The sequence below is a fragment of the Schistocerca americana genome, chromosome 7, assembly GCF_021461395.2.
Source record: "Schistocerca americana isolate TAMUIC-IGC-003095 chromosome 7, iqSchAmer2.1, whole genome shotgun sequence".
NCBI classification, from domain to species: domain Eukaryota; kingdom Metazoa; phylum Arthropoda; class Insecta; order Orthoptera; family Acrididae; genus Schistocerca; species Schistocerca americana.
Genome location: NC_060125.1, coordinates 394,299,333 through 394,308,207, shown reverse-complemented (window position 1 = coordinate 394,308,207; position 8,875 = coordinate 394,299,333).

The window sequence follows — 8,875 nt, the reverse complement described above, 5'->3', positions numbered from 1 at the left end:
CATATTTCTTTACGTACTACACGAATATGTAATAAAAAATGGGGGTTCCTATTTTTAAAAACCACAGTTGATATCCGTTTGACCTATGGCAGCGCCATCTAGTGGGCCAACCATAGCGCCATCAGGATTCCCCCTTCAAGCTATACGAGTTTCGTTCTTTGCAGTTTTTTCGTTTGATGCTTATTTCGTGAGATATTTGGCCCGATCACTATCAATGGACCTCCCTGTATAGTGGACTAGAAGAAAGAACAGGCTAATTTGGAACAGGGATTATAATAAGTAGGGAAGTTAGGGAAAGCATATTAGAATTTGAATCCTTAAATAAAAGGATGTACACACTCAGACTTGAGGGAAATTTAGGATTATATCAATAGTAAATGCACTTGCACCCACAGTGGAGAAAGAGAATGTAATTAAAGCACAGTTCTATGGTGAGTTGGAAAAAGTATGCTGTACAGTAGTTAAATGTGACCTGAAGCTAATAATAGGAGATTTTAATGCAAAGTATGGAGATAAACATCAATATAGAGTTTTTCAAAATGTTCACTACATGACGAATCGAGAATGGAGACTTTCTACGGCAATTCGCAGCAAGGAATAATATGACTATTATAAGTACGTGCTTCCCACACAAAAGGATCCATCTGAGTACTCAGAAGTCTGCAGCCAAAGGAGTACTCAGTCAGATTGACCGTATTTTAGTGATTCCACGCTATTCCGTCTCAATTACAGACTTACAGAGCTGCAGAGGACCAAACTGTGACTTAGATTACTAAATCTTGATGATTAGCACAAACATATTTTTAGATTTCTTGCAGGTAAATCTTGCTGGTAAATCTCATGCTTGTAAATAATACTATTCATGTGTCTATTATAACTTTTAACATATATGTATATATTCGCATGTTTATCACACATAGCATTTACTACTACATTGTTGACATGCGAGTAAAAATTACACGTCCTTTTTGTGTGAGATCTAAAAGATACTCTCAAACGAGACTGAAACAAAGGTTTTTAAAAAATTAAATATTCTCCAGACTTTTTCTTTTATTAACAGATAGTTTTAAAAGCCTATCTTTGCTGTGTTCTGTGGCAATGTATAAATTTCTTATTACTAATGAGCAAAAGAAAACATTCATATAAATTAATATTGGGAGCTAGTTGTTTATGCATTACACATACTGGCAAACTGAAAATCCCTGATGAAGTAAAAAAATACCAAGTAATACAAAGCAGAAAGTTGAGCAATGAAGAGACTGCAGTAGGAGTAGATGAAAGGTGGAGCAGGATTGAAAAAGCCATTAAAAATGCTGCAGAAGAAATAATAAGCATAAGAAGGAACATAAGAATGCAGGAATGGTTTGACGAAGACTGTAGGTGAGCGATTGATGAAAACAACAGGGCAAGAATAAAAATGCAGCAGAGTGAAACCAGAAATAATGTGGAACAATATAGATAATTAAGGAGAAAAGCTAACAGACTGTGCAAGAGAAAGAAAAGAGTATGGACTAAGAAGAAATTTCAAGAACTAGAAGAGTTAAAGGAACAGAATGAAATAAGAAAGTTCTGTCATGCTGTAGGGAAAATAAAGAGCCGATTTCAGCCAAAGTAATGGCATACTCCAGTAAAGATGGGAAATTGATAAGGGAGGAAGAACAGATAGTGGGAAGATGAGCAGAGTATTTCATAGACACACTAAATACCAGCTTATAAGATGAAGAGACAGCTGCACAGGAGGAAAGAGTGAAGCTGGAAGTAGATAATGATGCCAATGAGGCAAGAAAGCCAACACTACGAGACATGTCCCCGACTGTGCACAAGACGAAATACAACGGAGCCCCTGGGAAAGACAGCATAATCCCTGTATTACTAAAAACTGGTGGACATACTGTTATAAAGGTAATACACACATGAATATCGGATGTATGGAAAACACAAACTACGCTAGATAATTGGAAAACTGGAATAATAATCCCCATTTATGTGAAAGGGATAGAACAGCATATGAAAACTATAGAGGTATGACACTCCTAAGCACAGCTTATAAGATCTTCACAAGTATATTAAGCAAAAGAATACAGAAGTGCACAGAAGACATACTAGGTGAATATCAGCGTAGCTTTCGACCAGGCAGAGGAACAACGGACATTTGTCATAAAACAAAAGGAGGTAGAAGTTCTATGAATATGATACAGATCTACATTTCCTATTCATCGACTGCAAACAGGCCTTTTAGCATAAACCGGCAAGAACCACACAGAGTACTGGAAGAAGTTGGCATGTCTGCTAAACTGATAAGACTAATCAGAATGACAATGACAGGAACAAGGACAAAAGTAAAGGTCTTTAGCAGAGCAAGTGAAAGTGTTGACTTTAGTAAAGGCATGAAGGAAGGGGATAGTCTCTCCACTTTCCTATTCAATATAGCCCTGCACAGTGTAATAAATAAAGCCAACAAAAGAGGCACCACATTTATGAAAACTAGCTAGATATGTGCATACGCTGATGACACTGCTATAGCCGGAAGAAACCTCAATACACTCCAAGAAACATACTGGGCAATGGAAACATTAAAAATTGGCTCATAGTAAATGAAAATGGCAGTGTCACAACCAGGGGCCAGGAGGACCCTTAAAAGCGGTGGCTCGTTTTATTTTACAGGTTATTATTCCTTGCCGTAGGGGCTGTGATTTTTGATATTTTTGTCTGAACCAGCAAGGTACAACAGAGGCTACTACTTCCACCATATCAAGTGGATTTAGTGCTCACGTTCTCACACTGAGCCGTGAACACTTCCCAGTTTATCAATGGGGAATAATTGAACATGATTACTACTGTTATTGGTGCCATGCGTGCAATGGTCGTGCCAGGCACGCAATATTGAATCTTTATACTATCGTTAATGGCGCGAGACCTGCACGACCTTAAAGCAACCGTTATTGTTCTGCATTATTCTGTTACACTAGGGGTGAGTTCACGTAATGAAAGAGAGAGAATGTAGATTAATGGACTCATTAATCAAACAATTGAGAATCGAAAAATAATGCAATCAAATGGGGATGGAGGGAAGAAAAATACGAGTTCAGCAGCCTGCCCCAACGTACGTTCATAACAAGTCACGATAGCAGGAGGAAAGGAATTTCAGTAACGATCGCCGTATTATCAAATGGGGTACAATTTTCTAAAGGAAGGGGTTGCAGGCATCTAACGACGACCACCAGGAATCAGCCAAAGAATAAGAAGATGCTACTGTGCGTGAATCGCTAGGTAGCCTCCCATACTAAAGCAATAAAACCCGCAAGACGCGAAACTATTCACAATGACCTATGAGGTTCCCTCTGGAGCGCAGGGTTCGAATATACAGTGCACGTCGGCGCTCATGCTTACCGAACTTCATCTCCTGGATGCGGCACCTCCGGTCTCCAGCACGGTCACACTAGAACTGAGCTACTGCCCCTTTGTCAACCACCCATCCGCGGAGGGCGGTTGGCGCGTGTCCGCGAAAAACGGACGCGCATCTGAACTAGCCAATCATAGGACCGGAATTTCACAGGGAGGCGACCTCGCGACGTTAAAATTGAGCAGAAATAGTGTTCACAAGGTTGGTAAGGCAGGTTGGAGAATTGAGAAACAGGAGAAACTTTGGCCACTACTGAATGTTCAAACGATACCACCTGGCAATCGGGAAAAGGTTGGGAAACGGGAAGCCATCATGGCTGCTAGGAAGACTGCTGCCCTCGTCCATAAATAAAGAAAATTCCTGGCGCCAAGCTCCTCTCACAGGTCAGTGTGAGACAGCTGTAAAAATCGTCAAATAAATCAGGCAACCCATAGAAATTATTAATGTTGTCTGAATTATTATTTTACCGAATATCAGAATGCTGGGATTAGAAGTATGAAATACAAACACTGAATGGTGAATGAAGTGCACGTCTTTCATCCTTGAAGACCTAAACATCAATGGGAAATGCTTCAAAGGAATGTTCTCTTGTAAATACTTGTGGGACCTAATAACAAATGATAACTGTATTGGAAAGTCTATAAGGAAAGAATACAAGCAGCAAACAGAGCCTACTTTGCAAATATGCAGCTTTTCAGAAATAGCTTTGTTACAAGAAAAACAAAGCTACTAATATGTAACTCCATAGTCCGCCCAGACATCACATATGGGTCAGGAGTATGGGTGTTGATGGAACATGACAACTTTTGAGGGGAAAATGCTAACCAAAATCTATGGTCCAAAAAGGGAGGAAGAAGGCTGGAAAACACACTACAACGCCGAATTACAGGAATTGATATGATGGCTAGGACACGTGGAGAGAATAGCAGAGGATAAAATTCCAAAGGTGTGATCCATTCAGCTAGGCGAAAAGGGAGACCTAGGAGAAGACAGAATTACGTTGTAATAGTGCATCTCCCCAGTATGAGAGTCGTGACTGGAAAAGAACAGCAAACAACTGAGAAACGTGGAGGAAAACCGTTAAGGAAGGCAATATGAATGTAAGAGGATTCATTCCACATCATTACTAGCTTTGGTAACTCAGTGGTTTCTGACTGCAGAACATTTGCGAGTTCATGTAAGTGGCAATCAAGTCCAGCATTTCATCTGTCAATAGTAATTACCATGGTTCACTTAGACTGAAAACGTACCTTGTATGTATTTTTGCTGCTATGAGAAAAGAAACTAAATGTCTGAATTTCGTTCTTCCCTTCTTAGATGATACAGTTGCAGACCACTTACAGCCATTTTTACGTAGTAGGATATTTGAGTTGCAAGAACTACCATGTCTATCATCATCATCTTCTCAACTCTCTTTCATACCTGATGATTCCCTGTTTCGACAAAATAAGGATCTTCATCAGAATCGTTTTCCTGTCCAACTTGTCCATAAAGGCATTATATACATGGTGATTCACGAAGATATGCAAATATTTTAATATGTTATTCTAAAAGTAAAACTAAAGAAAGAGGTTCATATAAACTTAGGTAGACAAATGTTTAGTTACGGAGTTATAGCTAATAAGAGATTTTGCCTGAAATTTAGTGGCTTCGCTACTACGAAGCAACTGTGAAACTGTATGAGGTTAAAGTAAAGCACAATTTCCATTTATTTTGTTGTTATTTGTCTAATGTATGTCCCAGACGTCTATCTGTAGTAGTTTTCCAGAACATCCAGAGAAGCAAAGATTATTACACAAGTAAATTTGCTTACTTTCTATTAAGAATGTAGAAAGGTTTATGTCATTGTTGGCAACAGTTAGTGAGCTGTTTCAGTCATTTCCTAACCTTGAAATGTGTTAGTTTTCTGTATTGTTTAGTGAAATAACATAAAAACAACAGTGTATTTAAGTGAACCCACATAGTAAATGTTGTAGTTTGTAGATTATTTATGAAATAGGTATGCCTTACAAATTTTCAACAGAGGATTACGCCGATATGTTGTTTATTTATGGAAAATGTTATGGTAACGCTATGGCTGCAGTTAATGAATATTGCGTATGTTATCCAACTTGGAGGATTCCAATTGCACGAACCATTAGTGGAGTATTTCGAATGTTGTGGGAGACTGACTCTCTTCCTAGCATTCACAATCAGTACAAGAGCTCGTTATGTGTAGACGATGATGAGGATATTATGGATGCTGTTCAACGTAGCCCAGGTACCAGTACACGATGTATCTCTCAACAATGAGGCATTTCACAATCTATGGTATGGTGTACACCAAAGTACAATAATTTGTATCCTTACCATAAATAAAAGCTGCATCATTTACATCTGGGATATCCTGCCCTTCGCTTGGAGTTGTGCAACTGGTTAAATATTAATCTGCAGTTACACAAATACATTTTATTGACTGATGAGTCACAGTTTACTCGAGATGGATAAACAATTTACATAAAGAGTAAGTATGGTCTGAAGGAAACTCACATGCAACAGTGCAAAGCAAATTCCAGCAATGGTTTAGCATAAATGTGGGGTATGGTATAATCAAAACACACTTTATTGGACCATTTATTTTCCCAGGACATCTAACTGGCGAGAAGTACTTACAATTCCTTCAAGAAGAAATGCCCCATTTGCACAAAGATGTTCCACTTGCTATGCGATTGCAAATGTATTTTCAACATGATGGCGAGCCTCCACAATTTATCAACGCCGTTACTACACATTTAAATGAACATTTTCCCCAGAAATGGATTGCTCGTGATGCTACACGCCTGTGGCCAACCAGATCGCCCGATTTGACACCGATGGTGTATGGGGATGAGGCATTAGTCGCTCACATGAGGAATGCAATAGACGAAATTAAGAACAACACTGTGAAACTGAAATGTGCAACAAAATCTGTTCATATGTGCGCAGTAAATCATTAAACTCGGTGGAGACTTTTTTGAACATTTATTGTGGATGTATTGTGAAATTGTATGTACACTATACAACATCCTTAACACTGAACTTGTTTTTTTCCAGTTTAACATGAATTTACATATGCTATGATATTAATAAAAGCAGATTGTCGGACAAAACAGTTCAGTTAACGTTATTAGCATAATTTTTCAAAATTAAATTCTCTACAACTTCCGTTGAAAACTTTCTGCAATTGTTTGGAATTTAAAAAAGAAATTGGGCCAAGTAGTTAATAAATTACAAATTTTACGAAATTACTTCTTTACTTCTCTGGATGATCTGGAAAGCTACAGCAGATACACATCTGGGACATGTTGTATTAGATTAACTATATCAATAACAACAAAATAAATGGAAATCGCGCTTCACTTTAACTTCATACGGTTTTGCAATGGCTTCTGTTCGCGAATTTGCTAAATGTCAGGCAACATCTTTTATTAACTGTAACTCCATAACTAAACATTTGCTGACCTATGTTTATCGAACTTTTTTCTTGACTTTTACTTGTAGAATAACATATTAAATTATTTCCATACCTTTGTGAATCACCTGTATACCTTCGTTTGTTTTGAGTCGTTTACTCACTGTAGGCGCAAAATAAAAATATATAGGGATACAATTACAGGAAACAGTTACAACATAATTTACATACAATATATATTTCAATATTTTATACTTAACTAATCATGAATTTCCTAATCTGCACAAATCAGAAATGTGGGCTTCACATTGGACTACCACACTACAGCAGATTTTTTAGGCATAAATTGGGAAGATATGGCATATATTGTAATACATACCTAATGCACGAATTGTGAATGTATTTCAATGTTGTATTGCTTAAATATGTATAAATGAGCTACACAGAACTCCCACTGGCGATATCAAGACCCCACATACGCTCAACAATCTTTACAACATTACTGCTACCACAATGTAAATGTTTGAATTAACATTGTATACATGTAGGCACTATTAACAACTTAACAGATCCTAAGTTTCAATAATTTGTAGCCAGCATAGTCTTTGCAACATACAATAAAATATACTTCGATGTTCGTAGGACCTTGCTGTGAGGTGCAAGGGTTAATCAGACTGCTATATATAAATTTTATATATATACGAACTTAGCACCAATATGTATACACTGAGTGGCAATTTACTCATATGCTCTTGCAAATTCATCTAGCACTTGTCTCATAAACACATTGTCATAAAATCGCAGACATTAACTCTACAATACAAGACTTTGGGGTCTAGTGAAGCAGGGGATACAACCTGTCGGCTTTGACCAATGATGTCAGAATTGACCAGAGAGCATTTATTACACGGATGAAAGAGCTGATAAGAATGTTCAGAAACAAAGGAATACGAGAGACGAAAAATATAGTTGACATATATAAGGCCAATAGTATTTTCACATTAAGGATATCACTGGTTTGTATCGTATTATTTCTCTGGAAAATGAAAGATAAAAAATGGATGGAAAATATTGGTGGCATGGAATACATCACGTCACGTATACAGGGTGGTCCATTGATAGTGAGCAGGCCAAATATCTCACGAAATAAGCATCAAACGCAAAAACTACAAAGAATGGAACTCGTATAGCTTGAAGGGGGAAACCAGATGGCACTATCGTTGACCTACTAGATGGAACTGCCATAGGTCAAACGGATATCAACTGCGTTTCGTAATTAGGAACCCCCACTTTTTATTACATATTCGTGTAGTACGAAAAGAAATATGAATATTTTATTTCGACGACATTTTTCGATTTGTGATAGATGGCGCTGTAATAGTCACAAACGTATAAGTACATGGTATCACATAACATTCCGCCAGTGCGGACGGTATTTGCTTCGTGATACACTACCCATGTTAAAATGGACCGTTTACCAATTGCGGAATAGGTCGATATCGTGTTGATGTATGGCTCTTGTGATCAAAATGCCCAATGGGCGTGTGCTACGTATGCTGCTCGGTATCCTGGACGACGTCATCCAAGTGTCCGGACCGTTCGCCTAATATTTACGTTATTTAAGGACACAGGACGTGATCAGCCACATGTGAAACGTCAACCACGACCTGCAACAAATGATGATGCCCAAGTAGGTGTTTTAGCTGCTGTCGCGGTTAATCCGTACATCAGTAGCAGACAAACTGCACGAGAATTGGGAATCTCAAAAACGTCAGTGTTGAGAATGCTACATCAACATCGATTGCACCTGTACCATATTTCTATGCACCAGGAATTGCATGGCGACGACTTTGAACGTCGTGTACACTTCTGCCACTGGGCACAAGAGAAAGTATGGGATGATGACAGATTTTTCGCACGCGTTCTATTTAGCGACGAAGCGTCATTCACCAACAGCAGTAAAGTAAACCGGGATAATATGCACTATTGGGCAACGGAAAATCCACGATGGATGTGACAAGTGGAACATCAGCGACTGTAAC